The sequence below is a fragment of the Lissotriton vulgaris genome, chromosome 11 (genome assembly GCF_964263255.1).
Source record: "Lissotriton vulgaris chromosome 11, aLisVul1.2, whole genome shotgun sequence".
In the NCBI taxonomy this organism is placed as follows: Eukaryota; Metazoa; Chordata; class Amphibia; order Caudata; family Salamandridae; genus Lissotriton; species Lissotriton vulgaris.
In genome coordinates, this window is record NC_141699.1 from 403,862,367 (window position 1) to 403,885,132 (window position 22,766).

General features: G+C 47.6%; 1 protein-coding gene across 3 annotated transcripts in view; it reads right to left on the reverse strand.

Moving 5' to 3' along the window:
• DBNL (drebrin like) overlaps nt 1–22,766 on the reverse strand; it is a 150,905-nt gene that overhangs the window by 5,755 nt on the left and 122,384 nt on the right. The window lies entirely within an intron of this gene.

A 22,766-nucleotide genomic window follows, 5' to 3' on the forward strand; every position in this document is an offset into this window, starting at 1 on the left:
TTCAGCTTCGTCCTTCCCTTCAGTCGTTATTGCTGTCGCGCCGTTCTCCTAGCTCCTCGAAGGCGTTGTGCTTCTGCTGGGAGGGCGGCGGCGCTTAAATCCTCTTGAGCCCTCCACGAGGGCCTCAGGTGAGCCCCCGATTGGGGGGTTCAAATAACGCCAGGTTGACCTTTGGGCGCCCTTTGGGGGCGCCTAGGTCAAAGGGTCACTTCCGGTCGGGTGGCTGGTGCGCACCCCGCTTCCGCTGGTACTTGGGCGCATCGAGGCGCCCAGAACCAGTTTTACCCCACTGGTGGCACCACGAGGATTATGGCGCCGGCCTTCAAGCCTCCCCCCCCCCCCTACGGGAGAGTGCGGCGGCCTCTGCAATAACCCTCGCATGTGCCTATTCCGTGGAGACCCAAGCATACATCACTTACCGGCCCCCGCATCCTGCTGCTGCCAATGATGGGAAATAATGTCAGCCAACAATAACTGGTATTAGTGGTGGTCGTTGTTGGCCGCAGTTTATTAATAACCAAAGACATATTAATAACACAAACTGGTTTTAAGCAATCTTCCATTTTGCGAACTGTAATCATCAATCATACATGTCCTATTACAAATTATGACACCATCTTGTGCTAACAGGTGTCAGTCTTTTTGTGCCCTCCTTAGTTCGAAAATGGGACTTGTACACAAACCAGTTTGTTGACAGTCTATTGGTGCTCCAGTGGTTGGTTGCCCACGCCTTCTGCGTGTTGCGGAGGGGAGCTTACCTGTCGGGAGTTAGGTCCCCAGCTCGCTACCATTTGCGCCCTGCCGTCTGGCCGGGTCTGGGCCGCGAGTGCCGTCTCCTCCTGTTACTCCCCTCCTTTATGCCGCCACGTCACCCTGCCGTGCGGCATTCAAAAGTGAGTGGCCATCCTCTTACACACCGCTCCCCCCCTGCACCTGGTTCGTGGCTCCCCCCTTTTTCCTCTTTTTTTTTTTTTTTTTTTTTAAATGCAACCTGCGAGTGTCATTGCACCCCACAAGTTATCCCAGAAAACCTTCATCCCCTTTTCGGAGAGGTGCACCCCGTCTTGACCATAAAGTTCCGGGCGGCCCGGGTGGATGAGGCCGTGCCGGATTGATTCCAGGCCATTGGCGTAACAAAATTTGTGCATTTCGATATTTAATTTCCTCCTTGCGTTATCGACGGCCTTGTTGGAATCAGCACCTCTCCAATGTTTCCTGCTGATCATTTCGGACCAGACTACCGTTGTGGGGCCCAGCCATGCAGCTGCTTTGGTGAGATCCTTTTGGATGGCCTGCCCGACTGCTTTTCGCCCTAGCCGGGTCAGGTCGTTGCCCCCAAGGTGGATGATCAGGACGTCGGGCAGCCAGGCCGAATCTGCCTTGAGGCCGTCCAGCGTCGGCAGTAGCTGCTCCCATCTCATACCTGGCTGCCCTATCCAGCGGATGTACGTCGATTTGGGCCTGCTTGTGCTGTGGCCCGATTGCCGCCACCAAGACTCCATTCGGGACACGAATGAATGTCCCACCACCCAGACCAGCCGCGGGCGTCCCCCTGTCGAGAGAAAGCATTCTGTTAAGGTGGCCTGCTGCGCACCGGGTGTGGTTGAGGAGCTAACACCCTGCCGTGCGGCATCCCAAAGTGACTACCTCCCCTTCTCCCCCCTTGGGTTTTTTTTTTTTTTTAACGAGGTGAGGGCGTATGTATGACTTGTACGCCCTGGAGCGCCATCTGCCCACCGCCTGGATCCTGTCCTCTGGCATGCCGTGCTGCGCTGCCGAGGTCGCTGCACCGATCCTGAATGAGTGAGAGGCAAACAATGCCGCGCAATACCCGGCTTTACCAAGGCCTTGGCGCATTAGGGCCGTAAACTGGAACGTACTCAGGTTCCTTCCATCCTGATGTATAAAGAGGGGGCCCTCGCCAGCCGGGCGAGCCCCCATGTACTTAAATAACCAGCATACCGCGCAGAGCCCCGCTTCTGGGATGCAATGGAGACGTACCGTCGTCCCCCTCCTTGCCCTGTCTGTCTTGGACTGTCTCAGTGTTAATTCCACGGCCTTCACCATTGGTTTGATGTCCCTCGCCTGCAGGCATTGCTGCGCTGGGCCCGATTTGTTAGGGGCTACTAATTCGCTGATTCGGAATGCTCCGAAGAAGGCCGTGGTGAATGCCGCCCTAAATAATAGCAGCTCGTATTTGTCTGATATTATGCCTGTGAGGGCTCTTAGGAGCTGCCCCAGCTTGGCGAAGTCGATGGGACGCCTGTTGTCCTTCCTTTTACCTTCCACCCTCCTCTAACCTTTTAAGGCTGTCTTTAGATAGGCCGAGGTAGTGGGGTCCTCGCCTGTGTAAAGCCTGGCAAAGTGGGCGATGGCGGACAAGTGCGCCTGGGCCCACAATCTCGTTTTCTTGGAGTTGAATGCCCAGTGTACGAATTTCTCAACTGCTGTGCGAGTTTCTGCCTTGTCTTCCAGTGATTTTATGCCCCCAACTCTCATTACTGTGCTCGCGTAGGTCCTGTATCTTCTGTTTGCCTCCGCGGTAAGTGAGTGCCCTATTAGACAGGACAAGTCTACTCCCCCAGGTCCCAAAGGCACAGTGGAAAGGGGGTCATCTCCCTGTCCGCCCCGGGTACCAGTTCTCTGAACCGCTTCATTTGGGAGCGGGATAGTGCATCTGCTGCCGTATTCTCTGGCACGTGGCGTGCCTTCAGCTCCAGATTCCCCTCCAGCTGTAATTTAATTAACCGCCGCATTAGCCTCAACATGTCAGGGCATCTCGCTGCGCCTCTGTTAATGGCCTGCACTACTCCCATGTTATCTGACCAAAGAGTGAGTTTCAGGTTTTTTATCTCCTCTTTCCAAATGGTCAGTGCCACAATTATTGGGAACAGCTCGAGAAACGTGATGTTCCTAAAGAGCCCCTGCGCATGCCACCTGTCTGGCCACTGGCTGGCGCACCAACTGTTTCCCAGGACCGCGCCGAACCCCAGGCTTCCGGCTGCGTCCGTGTAAAGAGCTATCTGTTTGGCCGTCACCCACCCCTCTCTCCAAATCCGCACCCCGTTAAAATCCTGTAGGAACTCGTCCCACACCTGCAGGTCCTGTTTTACGCCTGCACTCAGCCGGATGTGGTGGTGCTTGTGGGTGACGCCGGCCGTTAGCCCTGTTAGGCGCCTAGAAAATACCCTGGCGGGAGGGATTACGCGAGCCGCGAAGTTAAGTCTACCTATCACTCCTTGGATATCCCTCAGGGTGGCCTTCTTCCGACCCCGTAGCTTCGACACTTCTTCGCGAAATTCCTTTACTTTGTCTGGGGGCAACCTGGCAGTTCCTGCTATGGAATCCAATTCTATGCCCAGGAACGTGAGTCTCGTGGTCGGGCCTGTCGTTTTCTCCTTTGCCAGGGGGACCCCGAGAGACCTGGCTAATTCTTCAAAGGCTGCCAGTGTACTAGCGCACACCGAGGATCCTGCCGGGCCTGTGAACAGGAAATCGTCTAGGTAGTGCAGTTTTCCACCTTCCTGGTGCCCGTCGTGAAGCGCCCATTCCAAGAAAGTGGCGAACTGTTCAAAATAGGCACATGATATCGCGCAGCCCATGGGCATGGCTTTATCAATAAGCACATCCTCCCCCCATTGGAAACCCAGTAGGTGGAAACTGGAGGGGTGGACCGGTAATAGGCGGAACGCAGATTCAATATCCGCTTTCGCCATGAGGGATCCTATACCTGCCGCCTTAACCAGATCAATTGCGTCGTCGACTGACGCGTAGCCCACTGAGCAAGCTTCGGGATCAATACCGTCGTTCACGGAGGAACCCTCCGGAAATGATAGGTGGTGTATTAGCCTGAATTGCCATTTCTCCTTCTTGGGGACCACGCCCAGCGGGGAGACAACTATGCCTTCGTGCAGCTCCTTTGGGAGGGGGCCCTCGACTCTACCCAGGCTCAATTCTTTCTCTATTTTAGCGCTAACAACCTCGGGGTGTTGCATTGCTGACTTCAAGTTGTTCGCCCCCGCTAGTGGCAGTGGGCCCTGGAATGGGATAACAAAGCCTTCCTCAAAACCATCCACCAGTAACCTGGCATCTGCTCTGTTCGGATATTTGCTCGCCAATCTGCGCAGCTGCTGTGTAATAATGGGGGATCTGGTCAGCTGGCACTTATGAATGTCCACCAGATCCCCTCCTCTCCCTGCGTTGGGGCTAACGCTTCTTGCTCTTCTCTTTCTTTTCCCCTTTTGACTCGCGCTTGGAACCTTTGCACGCCACAGTAGCGTGCCTGCCCCCGCAGCTAGCGCATGCGTGTTGGAACTTACAAGAAGAGCCCCATGAGCAATCCCCTGCCTCGTATCTCCAACAGATCGCCTTAGTTGCGGTTGGGGAGTAAGATCTCCCGGTAGACCGCCTCTGATATGTACCATTCTTCCCCTTTTGGTACGAGCTCCGAAAGTGCTGGTCGCTTTTGCCCGCCCAGGCCCTAACCTCTTTGGCTGTAAGCATCTTGTGGATGAACCCCGAGACATCCTCCTCATTCCACTCCATTTCAGGGTGCCTCTGCATTTTTAATCTAAACCCTTTATCGTACTCCAACCAGGCATCCCCAGGGAACTGCCTCTGTGCTAGGTGGATGTTGGCCTCGTACAGCCACAAATCAGCAGCGCAATGGGGGAACCTCTCCACTATAATGCATGCCATGATTCTGAATGCATCCAACCAATTGTCGAAGGTGCGCTCCTTTCTGGCCGCGCCTTTCTCTCCTGTCCTCATCCTTCCTGTCACACGTGGTTAGATCGAGCCCCTCTAGCTGTATTTCAAGTAGTGAAAATATGTCTATGAATTCCTTGCGCCATATCCTTTCTTTAACCGCAAGGGGGATGAGACATGCTAAGCCGGTGGCTTTCGTAGTCAGGGACGCCGGACCAGGGTATGGCCTGATGTAAGGATCGTTGACTAGCCCGCCCGGAGGTGGGCTCACTGACGTGGGGCCGTAACCCCACCCGGGTAGCGGGGAGATTTGTTCACCTTGGGCGGACAAGCCTACCTGCTCTTGCACTCTTGTCTGCCGGGCCCACCCTGGGTCGACCATATGCCATGTCAGACCTGCCGCTTCCTCTGCGCGCTGCTCCCTAGGCCCTGCTATTACTTGCCCTGTTCCATTAAGTAACCCTGGCGCCAGCGATTTCAAGCACTCTTTTACGATGTTGCTAATATGCTCACCCTTTTTTCCTTTGCTGGTCGTCTCACCCTGGTCGCCGACATTCGGTTTCGACGGAAGAGGTTTCTGACGTACTTTCTTCGGAGGGTTCCTCTTGGATGTCCTCTTCATCGGCGTGCTTTTGTGTTTCTTGGGTGCGGAAGGCCCTGGTTCTTCATCTGCCTGGTCCTCTGGTCTGTTCTCCTTCCCTTTACCCAAGTGAGTGTGGAGCCAGTCGTCACCGTGGATGGCCGATAATTCGCGGATCTTCTTCAGTACCTCTGCCATCTCGTCTGGCTGGCCTTCCGACATGTCGTGAGCCTCTGCGCACCTTTGTGTGGCTTCTTGGTTTCTCGCGTCTGCGTCAGGCCGTCCGCTGAGGCACAGCCAAAAGCGTGTGCTCACCCCGGGCTCTGAGCTCGCTGCACTCCTTCTGTTGGTCGCTTCGCCTGATGCGATCTGGCGCCTTCGAAACCTTCGCGCTATCTTGCTTTGGGGGAGCTGGCACGGCGCGCTGTACTCCGCGTGGTGTCCTTGTCGACGATGACCTGGATCTCCGACAGGGCTTCACCTTCTTCAGCTTCGTCCTCCGCCGCGTCGACTCCTTCCCTTCAGTCGTTGTTGCTGTCGCGCCGTTCTCCCAGCTCCTCAAAGGCGTTGTGCTTCTGCTGGGAGGGCGGCGGCGCTTAAATCCTCTTGAGCCCTCCATGAGGGCCTCAGGTGAGCCCCCCTGATTGGGGGGTTCAAATAACGCCAGGTTGACCATTAGGCGTCCTTTGGGGGCACCCAGGTCAAAGGGTCACTTCCGGTCGGGTGGCTGGTGCGCACCCCGCTTCCGCTGGTTCCTGGGCGCATCGAGGAGCCCAGAACCAGTTTTACCCCACTGGTGGCACCACGAGGATAATGGCGCCGGCCTTCAAGCCTTCCCCCCCCCCCCCCCCCCCCCCCCCCCCTACGGGAGGGTGCGGCGACCTCTGCAAGATCTGGTGGTTCACGCTATTGCCACTGAGCGTGCAGCGTGATTTTGGCAGAACAGGTCGGTGTGCAGATGTCACTGACATTGCTGAGGAGTGAAATTCAGATCTCCGGACCCACTGGGGCTTTAATCACAAGAAAGTTTTATTATAACGCTGGGAGCAACGCACTCGCGTTTAATTAGTACTTCAAGCACCATAATGCTCTGGGGGAGCCAACGCCCACAAGGGCAGGTGAGAACACTTTAAAAGACTTTTGCTCCAGACAGTGTTAAACAACAGCCTCTGAGGAAGTGCTCTGTCGAGCAGGAAACGAGTCAGGCTGCACCATGAATAACTGGACTTTGTTTTCTATTCCCTGCAATGAATATCTGCCTATTAAAACCAAAATTTGAACCTATCTGCTTGTGGGCTCTGCTAAGCAAGGGACGACTCTTGTGTTGGATATATGGATATATATATATGTATATATATATATATATATATATAATTGCAATCTGTTATGTGAAGTGACTTGGGGTGTATTGGACATTCTTCTAATGAGCCCTAGGTATGTATATATGTATATATATATATATATATATATATATATATATATATATATATATATATATATATATATATATATATATATATATACACACACACACACACACACACACACACACACACACATATATATATATATATATATATATATATTCACTGAAAAAAACATAGGTTTCACACCAGTTATAGTTACCTGGAAATTTTACTGACATAAAACCATTGAAATTCCCACGTTATAGTTAGTTGGACTCACTATAACTTGCCCGTGTAATGCACTGCTGATGACATCACATATTACATCACTCATGACATCACTGATGACACCATCCAGTGAATGTTTGCCTTTCTGAAAAATAAATATGTTTTATATATGTATATGTAAAGGTCGATGGAAGAATGAATGTTTAAATAAGTGTCTTAATGGATGTTTTAAAAAAAAAATGAATGGTTAACTGGCTTATTAAGTGTATCATAGTGAATACATATATTAGCGAGTATTGTTTCAATATTTAAATGTGTGTATCAGTGTTTCACTTTGTTTATAAGTGGGTGCATGGGTTGGTGAGTAGCTACATGTGTCTTTCTATGGCTTATTAGATTTTTTTTTAGTATCAGTATAAATGTCTATGATTTGGTGGGGGTGTTACTTAGCACACTGATGCATCAATGACTGACTCACTGTTTGTATGTGTTTTGAAGACAGCATATGTGCCAGACTGTATGGGTGAGTGAGTGTATATATGTATGTGTTAGTAAGTGAATGACTGTCTCACTACTGTCTTTATCAGTAACTACATACGTTTTAATCTAGTATATGTGAGTATTGGTGTATATAAGTGAGTTTATGTGAGAGTGAGAGATTGAAAGAGTTCTTGTTTTAATAAGTATGTGTTTCTATAAGTGATTGTTTAAGAGAGTAAGTATGTGTAAGTTTCTTTAGAAGTAAGGTGGTAGTGTATGTATAGCTGTATATGCAAATAAATGGATGTTCAATAGTTTATTTGCATGTGTGAGTATGTGTGTGAGCAACTTTTGGAAGACTGTTGGTGTGTTAACGGATGTATAGGTGTCTCACTACATATGATGAGTGAGTATATGTATGAGTGACTATATAGAAGTGTTGGTGAATGAGTGGATGTGTATATAAATGGTGGAATTACTGAATTGGTTGTTGTAACTGGTATAGGTATGTCCACTTTTTTAAAAATGTTAGTTTTTATTTTTCAATATGTGTTTCAAGGGTTACTTTACAGTGAAAAGAGGTCAGTCTCCCTGTCACAAAGATGGTGTCATCAGTGATGCCACTGACCATGTCATGAGTGATGTAATATGTGATGTCATCAGCAGTGCATTACACGTGCAAGTTATAGTGAGTCCAACTAACTAGAACGTGGGAATTTCAGTGGTTTTATGTCAGTAAAATTTCCAGGTAACTATAACTGGTGTGAAACCTATGGTTTTTTCAGTGAATTTGATAGGTTTTTTAAATGCTAATTCCTAACTATATATAGGGCCTCAAACCTATTTTTCAGTGAATTTCAAATTTCAAATCTCTATAGGTATGAAATGTAATATATATTTTTTTTATTTGTTTGCCCTGGTGCGCTCCCGGGGCGCGTACCGATGCGCTCACCGGTAAGCGCAGTGCTATGGCGCTACCCGGGGCGCGTACCGGTGAGCGTCCTGTTAGTGCTATTGCCGCGAACGAAAACATTGTGACGTATCGCGTAGACGCGTGATGCGTCATATGACGCACAGCGTAAGCGCACCCGGAAGCACGCATGCGCATACGATCGCAAAACGTTCTGACGCACTTACGCTACGCGACCCGGGGCGCGCCCCGGGGCGCGTAGCGTAAGCGCGTCGGGTCATGTGACCTGAAAATAACACTTTTCATTGGTTCACAACACTTTTGGTTTCAAAATGATGAAAGCCCTGCTCATGTGACTTGAAAATAACACTTTTCATTGGTTCACAACACTTTTGGTTTCAAAATGATGAAAGCCCTGCTCATGTGACTTGAAAAGAACACTTCTCATTGGTCCAGAACTGTTTTTTTTTTCCAAATGATGAAAGCCCCCTCCTTTTTTCTTTATTCTGACTTTGTCCTTTGACTGAGGAAGACCTGTTTGGAGATCTGTCTCTAATATATTCTAATTAAAAATGGCTACAGTAGCAGCAGCAGCTGGAGCATCTGTCCCACCACCACCACCATCAAAAAGACCACCAGAAGATCACATTGGTGGTCAAGAAGAAGAGGAGGAGGAGGAGGAAGAGGAGGGAAGCTCAAGGCAGTTCCTGCAAGAAGTTCATCAACCCTACAAACCAAAAGAGCACTTCGTATGGCAGTTCTACAAAATCCCAAGGGGTTTCAAAAAAAGTCAACGCTGCGAAGTTGACTTTTGTGATTTGAGATGCTGAGCTGTCCAGGGGGAACCCTAACAAAAAATATTCCTTCGGGAATCATACCATGATTCGGCACATGATCCGTTGGCACCCAACCATTATTCTGCTGCAGAGGTAAGGCACCTCTGCTGTAAGCTACCCCCATCATCATCTAGACCCTCAACATCAAAAGAACCAACTCCATCGGGTTCAGAGGCAACAGAGACAATGCCTATCATACAACCCAAATTTGACGATTTTAAAATCATGTGCAAATATTGTGGTAAGTTAATTTGCTATGGTGAGCAAAGTGTTAAACTTATCTGTGTTGGGGATAACCATAAATGCCCAAAAAAACCCTAATTTTTTGCAGAATTTTTTTTGCTCCAGTTGAGCCATTTACAATACCCTGTTTTTTGTTTCTCCCCCAAGAAAATACAAAACTGTTCAGAAAAGCCATAAAAAGTAAAAAATGTTCAAAAAAACAATTAAAAAAATATAAAACAACAAAAAGAAAAAAAAAACAGTTCTTTTCAGAACTACCTCCCATTTATATAAAATGACTTAAATTTTTAAACTCTGCCATTCTCTTTTCTCCCCGGTGCGCTCCCCGGTGCGCGTACCGGGCGCTCCCCCCGCGCAAATCGAAAAAAACCATTTTTTTTTTGCCCCGCGGGGCCCTTTTATAGCCCCCACATGAAACCTAGGAGGTCAGGGGGGCCTACTCTGCCCCCTAATGGTCTTTTCCCCCTTTGTTTTGGCCACCTCTTGTGTCTCGATCCTACCGAGACACAAGATGGCGGCCACTCCGGACCGTTTGGAATGTTTACCGACACCCAAGAGCCAATCAGCTTTCCGTGCGCAAGTCGCGTGGCGTGCCCGGAGCGCTCCCCGGTGCGCGTACCGGGGCGCTGCCATAGATATATATATTTTTTTGAACCTAAATTACTCAAAATCCACTGGAACACATATCTTGAGACATAGCAAAGGCACATCGGCTACCAGTCCCTACAATTTTGCCAAGTTTGGTGGAAATCCATTCAGCCGTTCGGGCTAAAAGTGAGGTCGACCGCTCTATGGAAATTAACATGGGGAAAACGCGTTTTGGGACCCCCCTTTTATCTCGGCCCCCGCTTGACGCATCCACCCCAAACTTTCAGGGAAGGACCGGAGCTCGATGAGGCCATTTTGAGAAAATTGTCAGGCAGATTCGTCAACCGGCGCCAAAGTTATTCCAAATAGAATTTTGAGATTTAACATTGAAAAAAATCCTAACTATAACTACCTACTGGCGACCGCCAGTAGGATATATTATATATATATATATATATATATATATATATATATATATATATATATATATATATATATATATATATATATATATATATATTCTCTTGCGCTCTCTCTCTCATGTATACAGAGAGAATAAGTAACTTAACTGTGTAATATGAGCTTGCATTGCAGGCTTTGGGCGATATTTGCAAACCACTAGGCCAAATGCCTGAACCCCGAGATGGCAACATAAGACCATCTTAAATGTTACTTGTTTTATTTCTTTTTATATTACAAGATTTAATATTAGCACTCTAGGGGGTATTATCAAAGTTCTTTTTGCTTTCACAGAACATGTCTGGATACATTTCACGATCCTTCTTGTAATGCCAGATTTAGATATGGGATTGGCTTTGTGTGGTGGCGAAAAAGCAACAAAAAGCTTGTTTGTTTTGCGAAAATCTTTTTATTTTTCCACATAGAGCTCTTCTAACATCTAGAGTGTGAAGAGCTCGCTCTGCTACAAAATCAGGGCGGAAAAAGAACACAGGTAACTCAACTGATTGATCTGAAAAGCAGAAAATACTTCAGGAAGAAATTTGGGATTGGTTCGAAGAACCACTCTGTCTTTGTGAAGCTGAAAGTAAGGCTCTTGTATAGCTAGTTCCTGAAGTTCACCAACTCTCATTAGTGAAGTGATTGCAATGAAAAAAGCAGCCTTCCATGAGAGGAATTGTAATGGACACCTGTGCATTGGTTCAAAAGGTGGACCCATTAGCCTTGTAAGGACTGTTAACACCATCGCTGCTGATGGTTTTCCCCTCCTGTGCTGCTTTCCAGGCTTTACCGTTGTTCATGACAAGCTCAGCTCGTCATAAGCACAGCTCAACCGTGCCTCATGACGAGCTGAGCTTGTCATGAGCATCGAAGGGGTTAAAGTTCCATACTGGTGCAGGTGGGACTCTTGGTGGTATCACCCTTTTTAATCTTCCCATAAAGGCTTTAATCACTGGTACTCTGAATAGAGAGAAGTGTTGTCTGTTTTGTAAGTATGCAGCTACTGCTGCTAGATGTAAGCGAACAGATGTATAGGCTGGTCCAGATTGCTGTAAATGTAAGAGATAACAGATGATGTTTTGCACAGAGGCATCAAGAGGATCACTTGTTATTGTTGCAATAAATAACAAACGTTTCCCTTTTGCTGCATAACATGCCCTAGTAGTAGGTTTTCCACCCTTTTTTAGGATATTCATACAGTCTGGTGGTAATTGTAACTAACCAAACTATGACTTCAGGAGCCAAATGGCCAAGTTGAGTTCTTTGAGATTTGGATGTTTAATTTCTCCATGCCTCTGAGTGAAGAGACTGGAGTTGAGATGCAGCTTTTGGTGTGGAACTACTGAGAGCTCTAGCAGTGTGGTGAACCAAGGTTGACGTGCCCATGTGGGTGCTATGAGAATTAGTTTGAGGGATATTAGTCTGATCTTCCGAACTACCTATGGAATGATTTGGAGAGACGGAAAATCGTAGGCAAATATCCCTGACCAGTTCATCCATAGGGCTTTGCCTTTGGAGAGCAGGTGTGGGAACTTGGAGGCGAAGCTTGGGATTTTGGGGGTTGGGCTGTGACGAACAGGTCTTTGTGAGGAAATCCCCATTTCTGAAAGTAGGGTAATGGAATTTGGGGATGAAGTTCCCACTCGTGGATTTGCTGTGAAGGTCTGCAATCTGATTGTTTACTCTGGGAAGATGTTCTGCCAGGAGATAAATCTTGTGGTTTAGATCCCATTTCCAAATGGCTAGTGCTAGGCGTGACAGTTGGATAGTGTGTGTCCCCCCTTGTTTCTGTATATAATACATAGCTGTTATGTCTGTGTGGACTAGGACAGCTTTGCCTATGAGGTGAATTTGAAAAGCTCTGAGTGCTAGAAACACTGCTAGTAGCTCTAGGTGATTTATATGGAGACTTTTGTACTTTAGACTCCACAACCCTGGGATTGTGTAAGTGAGCACCCCAACCTGAGGGCGAGGTGTCTGTGTTAGCACTGTCTGTGGAACAGGGTCGATGAAAGGCCGCCCTTTGGATACATTTTGCGGATTCCACCATTGCAGAGAGTGATGAATGCAGGCATCTACCAACACTAGCTCGGTCAACTGACCCTGCGACTGGTTCCACAGACTTGCTTAGCATTTTTTAAGGGGATGCATGTGAAGTCTTGCGTAGGGAACAATTACGATGCAAGACGCCATCATTCCTAACAGATGCATAAATAATCTTGCTGGTAATTATTGGTTGGGCTGAAACGGAGTGAGAAGGAACTGAATACTGAGGATTCTGGCTGCATTGGGAGAGGTTAGAGCTCTTTCAGTGTCTATGATGGCTCTCAGATAGGTTTGTGTGTTGGAAGGCTGTAGAGGAGACTTCAAAGTGTTCACTGTAAACCCTAGTTAATGTAATAAGTGAATTGTGGCTTGAGTGTGTTGGAGACACTTTTGTTCAGTGCTGGCTCTGATGAGTCAGTCGTCCAGGTATGGGAAGACATGGATGTGCTGTCTTCTGGGATGAGCTGCAACTACTGCCAGGCATTTGGTAAATATCCTGGGAGCAGTGGTGACTCTAAAGAGTAGTACTTTGAATTGGTAAGGATGACCCCCTACCATGAATCGGAGATGTGCGCGATGAGCGGGGTGAACTGGAATGTGGAAATATGCGTCCTTTAAGTCTAGAGTACACAAAGTCGCCCTCTTGTAGAAGTGTCACCATATGGAAATGCTCCAACAGTATGTAGTGATTTAGTTCTCTGAGGTCCAGAATAAGTCTCAAGGAGCCGTCCTTTTTGGGAATTAGAAAATACAGGGAGTACACGCCTGACCCTTGATATTGTAACGGTACAGGCTCTATGGCTGCTTTTAGCAAGAGAGACTGGACTTCCTGTTTGAGCAGGTATAAATGTTCTGGTGACATTTTGTGAGAGCGAGGTGGAATGTTTGGAGGATTGTTGGTAAGCTCCAGGCAATAACCATATTGGATAATTCTTAACACCCATTTGTTGGTGGTTATGGATTGTCAAATGGGGAGGAATTGTAGAAGATGTCCCCCGACAGGTGTAAAATGATCGGGGGAAGTGTATGCAAGTCACTGTTTGTTAGGGGAGGGGGAATTACCTGGTGAGGAACCTTTGCTCCTACCTTTATTTTTATTTGAGAAGTTTTATATAGTGCTGACCTGACCGGAGGGTATCGGAGCGCTTTACATCAGTTACAGAGCAGGACAAAGCATAATACAATGATGCGGAAAATCCTGTACTAAAAATACTAATAGGTGACAATGACAAAGAGTTCAGGTTCGTGGTCTAGCTGGCTTAGCGTCTGAACAGAGTGAGGAGTCTACTTCAGCGCTCCATCTGCTCCTAACGGTTCACTAGGGATCGAGGAACAGGATTTTGTGCAGACTTTTGAATTTAGCAAAGGAGGGATTAGTTCTGATGTGAGGGGGAATAGAGTTCCAGATTTTGGGCACATTTCTGGCGAAGGACCTGGCCGTGGTTTTTTGTTTACGAGCTTTCAGCAGGAGGAGTAGTAGGGTGTTCAAGCTTCTGAGGTTCCTGTTCTGACCGGCTTTTTTGAGTTTGGAAGCCAGGTATTCGGGTTCGCCAGTGTGTAGGGCTTTGTGTGTGAGGCAGGCTGTTCTGAAGTTCGCCTGCATTTCTACTGGCGTGCCTCCTCAGTAACACACTAGTGGTTATTGTCAACGCTCCGTCCATCATTTCCTTTGTTCGCCATAAGTTGGCAGGGTATGCTCAGACGTGAGTCCCTTGCTCACTTTGCCACTGGATTCAAGCAAACCGGGCTGAAGACGGCTGGAATGCCAGGAACCGGTCCTCGGTAGCTTGTTTCAGGTCCAGGGAAGGCATGGCTTGGCAGTTCGGGCTGGACTGTTCCCATGAGGCAAAGGGTCAGACTGATTTGCATATGGCCATGTCTGAACTGGGGTGGCAGAGTGGGCTAAAGAACGGTGATGGATTAAACGCAGATCGGTTGACTGGGGGTGAGTGCTTGTATTGTCAACGCTCTGTCCATCGTTTCCTTTGGTTTTTCTTGGTTTGCCATAAGTTAGCAGGGTATGCTCAGACGTGAGTCCCTTGCTCACTTTGCCACTGGATTCAAGCAAGCCGGGCTGAAGACTGCTGGAATGCCAGAAACCGGTCCTCTGTAGCTTGTTTCCGGTCCAGGGAAGGCATGGCTTAGCAGTTCGGACTGGACTGTTCCCATGAGGCACAGGGTCAGACTGATTTGCATATGGCCATGTCTGAACTGGGGTGGCAGAGTGGTCTAAAGAACGGTGATGGATTAAACCCAGAACAGTTGACTGGGGGTGAGTGCTTGCACTGTCAACGCTCCGTCCATCATTTCCTTTGGTTTTTCTTTACATATCATGATATTCAGTGTCCAATTTTCAGTATTGTTCCAAGGACTTACAGTTTGTAACAGTTTCCTGAACTGAAAAATCAAAGTACTCTCACAAAGCAACCAGGCGAACATGGATTAATGATTAAAAAAAAATACGCTGTTTTCATATAGTGCTTCTTACTGCAATTCTGCCTTTTGTAAAGACTGTAAAGAACATATTCTTTTTCTAATTTAATAGTATTCAATTTACCAACCTCTAAAGTATGGAAGACTGCACCTACCTAGCCAGAATTGGAACTTGTCCCTGCACTTCTCTGAGAAGAATTTTCAGTGTAGTGGGGGGTGGAGCTTGCCTGACTCCAAGATGGCCGCAGAGTAACAGAGCTCTGACGGCCTGGACTCACAATCCTACATAATCCTACAGATGCTGCACATTGAATCAGACCCAACATTCACCGGACTGACTCGCCAAGAAGGGGCCCCTGCTGGTGGAACAACGATCAAAATTCTAGTCCGGACACCGGGAGAGCCGCACAGCATGATCCGGGCCTCTGTGCAGCGGGAGCTGGCTTCTGACATACCTGCGGCTGTGTCCTTTCCCTAACGGCAGAGAAGGTATGTTGCTGAGACTTGCTGTCGGTGGTTGGTGACACCTGTAGCGGCTGCCTCTCCCCAGCTGCCGGCCCGGAATCCATTCTTATCGGGGGAGCGATATACAGCGGCAAGTGACCGGAATCAAAGGGCCTGGGTGGGAGCAGGACTGCGGCGATGATCCGGGCTGCATCACGTTGAGGCGGAACTGGAGAGAGGAGACGGGACTGCCGGGCACATCGTTGGGAACCTGCATGCACTGCCAGGCATCCCTCATGCGTATCACCCTATTGTTGAGCACATATGGGAGCAGCCAATACCAGAGGTATGCAGAAACTACTGCGGGCCTATAAAAATTGTAAATTGATACTTGTATAGCGCACTACTCACCCACAAGGGTCTCAAGGCGCTTGTACGAATACCGCTGTAGAACAAATCCTGGCTTTCCCTGTGAGGCGTCCACTCCTGGCACCCCCAAGGTGGAGGCCAGGCATCCTTAGCGTTGTGGGGGCCGTTGTGGAGATTAAGCAAGCTATTGCCCAGAGTTGCAGAGTGGGACTCCATGATTGGAATAGGCACCGAGGCGAGAATTATCAGGTCCGTGGAATTTTTGAGCCCAAGACCCACCGAGGCGGGGAATTGAACCCTGGTCCCGGGCTAGACCTCTGCATCAGGGTCTGCCGCTCTAATCATTGATGTCTGGTACAGAGACTTCTGCTGACTAGAAGACTCTGGATTGGCCTGGCTGGTGCAAGTTGGCTGCAAGTGGTCAGGTGCCTCTGATGTTCAGATGGGACTTTGCTGCATTGGGGTGTGCTGACTTAGTACAGAATACCCGAGCATGTGGCCTGCTCGCGCTGGGGGTCTACCGCACCGCATGCTGGGCTCACTCAATGCAGTGGAACCTGAAGCCGGTGTGAGCGTATAAAGCAAAGCCCTGTACGAGGCCCATTCTGATCCACATGCTTAGAGATTATTGAAGTGCTGTGGTGAGTGGCCAATATGGGGGAATAGACAGATCCCAGGCCAAGATTCAATTTGAACCGTGTAAGGTTTCTAAATCCAGAGACAAACACTACAGACTCTGGTCCGGAGTCCACTGACACTTCTGCAGATGGAGAATTAAAGCAAATCTAAGCAGCTATGCAATGTAGACTGACGAAAATAGATGGGAAGATAGAGGCCCTCTCGTTCTCCATGGATAGAATGGCAGAGGCGCAGGATAAGCACAAGGAGAGTCTGAACAATGTAGAGAGAAGAGTATCTGATGCAGAGGACACAATTAATGCGGATTCAGAACTGCAAAAGAAAATGGACAAATTGCTGCACACATTACAAGCAGAAGCAGACCAGTTCAAGTTCAGGAATTTATATAGCGCACTACTCACCCAGAGGGTCTCAAGGCGCTGGGGGGGGGGGGGGGGGGGGGGGGATTATTATTTATCGAATAGCCAGGTTTTAAGTTATTTTCTGAAGGAGATGTGGTTCTGTGTAAGGCGGAGGTGAGTGGGGAGTGAGTTCCAGGTCTTGGCCGCCAAGTAGGAGAAGGATCTACCTCCCATTGTGGATCTTTGGATACGCCGGACTGCGGCGAGGCCTTGATTGGAGGATCTTAGTTGGCGGGTGGGTGTGTAGAAGGATAGTCGAGTGTTGAGGCATTCGGGCCCTAGTTTGTAGAGGGCCTTGTGTGCATGGGTGAGGAGACGGAATGTTATTCTCTTGTTGACGGGAAGCCAGTGGAGGTCTTTCAGGTGGCCGGTAATGTGATCTTGGCGAGGGATGTCCAAAATGAGTCTCGCTGATGCGTTTTGGATGCGTTGGAGTTTTTTCTGTAATTTGACTGTAATTCTGGCATAGAGGGTGTTTCCGTAGTCTAGTCGACTCGTAACCAGTGCGTTGGTGACAGTCTTTCTTGTTTCGGCGGGGATCCAATGGAAGATTTGTTTGAGCATAGGAAGTACGTTAAAGCAGGAGGATGAGACGGCGTTGACTTGTTTGGTCATCGAGAGTGAGGATTCTAGGATGAAACCAGGAAGCACGTTCCACACGGAATAATATACTTATAGTGGGAGTGGCAGGATCCACCAATATAGGCAACATGGAGCAGTTTGTTGAACGTCTTCTCGTGGACATGTTGGGCAGGGACACTTTCTCTGACATCTTCGTTGTGGAACGTGCCCACTGTTACCTAGCACCGAAACCAGCCCCAGGTGCTAACCGTCGCCCAATAATAGCTAAGTTATTGAACTACAGGGATTGGGATGAGACTCTGCGTAAGGCAAGAGAACTGAAAGTGTCACGCTATGAGGGCGCTGAGCTGTCCATCTACCCTGACTTCACATAAGTCCAGGAAGCTTGCTGTCAGTTTGTCCAAGTGAAGAGAATATTGCGAGAGTTAAATATAGAGTAAAGCATGATGTATCCCACTAAGCTAAGAGTCATCTCGAAGTGAAGGCCCATTTCTTCACAGATCCCAAATTTGTACTCCAATTCCTGCAAACGGAAGGGGGGAGTGAGGGGCAAAGGGAGCTCCATCAGAAAAACCTTCAACGATTAAGAGGACACACCGGATACAGAGGGACAATAACAAGCTAGCTGATTCCTAGGATGCCTGATGATGTAGCTGAGAGAGTCAGGGCATGACATAGGATGTAGGTACTTCTCACTAAATACTGCCCTTTCTACCATTACGTTGATGCCTCAGGGACACAACCAAAATGGTAGGCGGCGGGTACCCCCCTCTCGCTTGGACCTAAGATTTTGGCAAGACTGTTTGAAGCTGCATACAGCAGGACCTCGGTACACAGACTGTTTTCCGGGGTGGGGCGTAGGGTTCTGCACCCGTGGAGATTAATAGCCTGGCTCACGCTGCTCCTGCCAGTTATCCGAGACAGGAGAGGGCTGGCCTTTGAAAGGGGAATATAAATGCTTATCTAACTGGAGTCAGGCGTAAGTGAGACAGCGTTATGAGAAGACGGGCGGGACCGGGAAGGAGCCAGAGCGGGCAACATACACCCCCATATGTGCTACACCACATTTAGATTGTACTTTTTTGTATTATTTGTGGGGGAATCGGGAGGGTGGGAAGGAGTGGTGTGCTATATGGCTGTACGAGTTTGAGTTTGTAAGGCGTTGGAGGGGCTAACAGGAAACTTGTTCTTTTTCTGATGTTTTATGAAAAAGACTACATTGATTGTCTGGTTACTCATGCCTGTAAGATAGCAATGAGGGTGCAATGCAGGATACAGTAGTTTTCTGGCAAGGTCTGTTAGACAAAATCAGGTTCACTGCTGTACTCTCCACGGGCCTCAATAAAATGGTGTCCCTGGTGGGACAACAAAAAAGAGTTAGTCTGCCCTGCGTACAATGGGGATAATAAAGATGGGGGATCTTTTTCAGAACAGGGTTGAGGGGGAATGGGAGACTACTCAAGAAACAGAACATCCACCTTCAGCTCTTACTCGCCATCATTGTTATAGGGCCAGATATGCACTGCGTGACTTACTGGGGAACGCGCTGTAGGAGACCCTGGATATGCCAACGCTTACGTCTCGGATTAAGAAAAGCACCCCCGTCACATTGGTAACAACACTATATGCTCTTGTGCAAGAAGCACAAAGGCAAGGCATGACAAAAGCGCGACTGAAGTGGAAGAGAGACCTGGGTAGAGCCATAGACGTTAACGTATGGCGATATTGTTGCTTCAGGAAAAAAGAGATATTGCTGAATGGGCAGCACGGATTAATAATTTTTAAATACATAAATCGGGTTTATTACACCCCAGAGAGGTTACTCTGATACAGATTACATGATACTGCAGGGTGCCAACGGTGCCATGAGGGTGAGGCTGGGTTTGTACATACTGCTTGGTGTTGCCCGAGGGTGCATACATTCTGGGAAAAGGGTTTTCTAGAGTTGAGAACTATAGTTGGATGTCCCATAGAGATGGATCTGATGCTAACTGTACAGAGTTATGATAAGGAATTAGATAAGGCGGTCTGAAAACTAGTTGTCATTGGTATGCTGCTATCTAATCGGCAATCCAATGGACAAGGGGCCCCATCCTGACACTTGAGAAATGGCGTTTGGATATGGTATACTGTAATGTGCAATCCAATGTATTTAGTAAATTCCTGCAACCTCTACCGACCCCCATTTCAAGTATATTTAGTGAGCAGAGGCACGGAAGAACCGGAGGAGGGGGGGGGGGGGGGAGGGGAGAGACAAGAGCATATATAACTATGCTGTTGTGCAATAATAGTAAATGGGTTTATGCCTTGACTGATATGAAGTGTTCCACACTTAATGGCTTAATTAGAATACAGTGCAGGAGTGTCCGACCCGCGTTGGACTGTGAGTAGTCCATAAACTATGCCTGTCCAAGTACCGAGAGGGTTTTACCGTCTAGATGTCTCGAACCATGTTTTTGTACTGAATTTATATTGCACAAGTATGACTAAGTTATGTGGAGGTCATGATGTATCTAGCCATATTATATTCAATAAGGAAAATGCTACTTACCATATGCATCTGTTCTTGGCATGTAGAGCTGCAGATTCACACACTATGCATAGTTCGCCATCGGGTGTTGGGCCCAGATGTTTGCAGTTTGTTATGGTCTTGGAAAAAGTCTTTGGAAGTAACGAGATAGGCGACTCCTCCTTTGGACAATAGTGCGCATGGGCATCGACTCCATCTTCAGATTGTTTTTTCGCCAAGAAGGGAGATGATGGAGTTTGTGAGAACAGAAAGATGTCCATGTATATTTTATCTAATTAAGATAATACTGGAACAGATAAAGGTAGCCGGGGAGGTGGGTGGGCGTGAGTGAATCTGCAGCTATACATGCCAAGAACAGATGCATACTGGTAAGTAGCATTTTCCGTTCGAGGCATATGAGCTGCAGATCACACACTATGCATAGACTGCATAGCAGTACTGTCCCTTTAGCGGAGACCACCAGTATCTGTTGCAGTAGTCTGAAGTAGTGTTTTGATTACAGCCTTGCCCACACTAGCTTTTTGTTTTGCTTGCACAGCTACAGAATAGTGTTTTGTGAATGTGTGCGGTGTAGATCATGTAGCTGCTTTGCAGATAACATCTAAGGGAATGTTTCCTAGAAAAGCCATGGAAGGCCCTATTTTGTGAGTGGAATGAGCTTTAGGGGGAATAGAAAGTGTAAGTTTTGCCTTGTGATAGCAAATCTGTATACATTTGGCAATCCACCTTGCAATTCCAGATTTTGATATGGTATTGCCTTTATGTGGTGGTGAGAAGGAAACAAAAAGTTGTTTTGTTTTGCGAAACGGTTTTGTTCGATCAATGCGAGGGGAATGAGCTTTAGGGGGAATACAAAGTGTACGTTTTGCCTTGTGATAGCAAATCTGTACACATTTGGCAATCCACCTTGCAATTCCAGATTTTGATATGGGATTGCCTTTATGTGGTGGTGAGAAGGAAACAAAAAGTTGTTTTGCGAAACGGTTTTGTTCTATCAATGCTAGTGTATGAAGAGCTCTTTCTGCAACTGTTTATGGTTGCGAGAAGAATACTGGCAACTCTACAGACTGGTTGAGATGGAAGGGAGTAATAACTTTGGAATTAATTTGGGATTTGTTCTGAGAACCACTTTGTTATGATTAAGTTGTAAAAATGGTTCTTGAATAGTTAGTGCCTGTGGCTCACCGACTCTCCTGAAAGGTGATAGTGACAAGGAAAGCAACTTTCCATGTAAGAAATTGTAGCTCACATTTATGCATAGGTTCAAATGGAGGACTCATTAACCTAGTGAGGATGATGTTTAGATTCCACACTGGAGAGGGTGGTACTCTGGGAGGAATGATTTTTTTGAGGCCTTTCATAAATGCTTTAATGGCAGGTACCCTGAATAATGATAGATGTGGTCTATTTTGCAGATAGGCTGCTATGGCAGCAAGATGCAATCTGATTGATGTGTACGCTAGATTACATCTTTGAAGATGTAGTAGTTAACATATAATGTTTTGAATAGACGCATCTAGAGGATTGATTGTGTTATTGGTACAGTATATTACAAATCTTTTCCACTTGGCTGCGTAGCAGCCTCTAGTGGTGGGACATCTAGCTTCTTTGATGACATTCATACAATCAGGTGGAGGATTCAGATAACCAAATTCCAGGACTTCAGGAGCCAGATTGCTAGGTTGAGCTGTGCTGGATCTGGGTGTTTGATCCCTCCATGGTTCTGTGTTAAGAGTTGTGGGGAGAGATGTAGTTTTTGGTGGGGGACTACTGATAGTTCCAGCAAGGTTGTGTACCAGGGTTGTCTGGCCCATGTTGGAGCAACTAGGATCAGTGTTAGTGACGGTTGTTGCACCTTGCGTACCACTAGTGGAATGAGTGGGAGAGGCGAAAAAGCGTAGGCAAATCGGCCTTACCAATTCATCCATATTGCATTGCCTTTGGACAATGGGTGTGGATATCTGGCGGGGAAGCTTGGGAATTTTGTGTTTAAATGTGTGGCGAAGAGATTTATCTCTGGATGTCCCCACATTTGGAAAAACGGTTGGAGGACTTGTGGATGGAGTTCCCACTCGTGAATCTGTGTGTTTGACGACTTAACAGATCTGCCATCTGATTCTGTATTTCTGGAAGATGCTGGGCCAAAAGGAATATGTTTTGAGGAATTACCCATCTCCATATGCTCTCTGCTAGTTGAAAGAGCTGCAGAGAGTGCCCCCCTTGTTTTTGTAGATAATACATCGCTGTTATATTGACCGTCCGGACTAAAACAGCTTTGTTTGATACGTATTTCTGAAATGCTTTTAATACGAGAAATGTTGCTTGTAACTCCAAATGATTGATGTGGAGTAGCTTTTGCTGTGGTGTCCACCTGCCCTGTATGGTGTGATGTAGTAGATGAGCTCTCCAGTCGGTGAGCGATGCATCTGTTAGCACGATTTGTGGAACTGGCTGTAGGAAGGTTTGCCCTTTGGAAAGGTTTTGGATGTTCCACCACTGCAGAGAGTGATGTGTGCGGCCATCTACCAACACCAGATCTTTTAACTGACCGGGAGCTTGGTTCCATTGACTTGCTAAGCATTCCTGTAAGGGCTGCATCTTGAGTCTTGCATCAAGAGGCCATCATCCCTATTAGTTGCATAAACACTTGAGCTGGCAGCGAGTGTTGCGGTTGGAATTTTGTTATAAGGGCTTGCATACTTGAGATCCTGGCTGGATTGGATATGCAAGGTTTTTTGAAGGGTCCATTGTGGCACCTAGATATTGTTGAATGCAGGATGGTTGGAGGTGAGACTTAGGGTAAGTCGTGAAGTAGTTGAAATGTGGGGTGTGTGATTTACACATTGGGTATGTGACTTGGCTTTTATGAGCCAGTCGTACAAGTA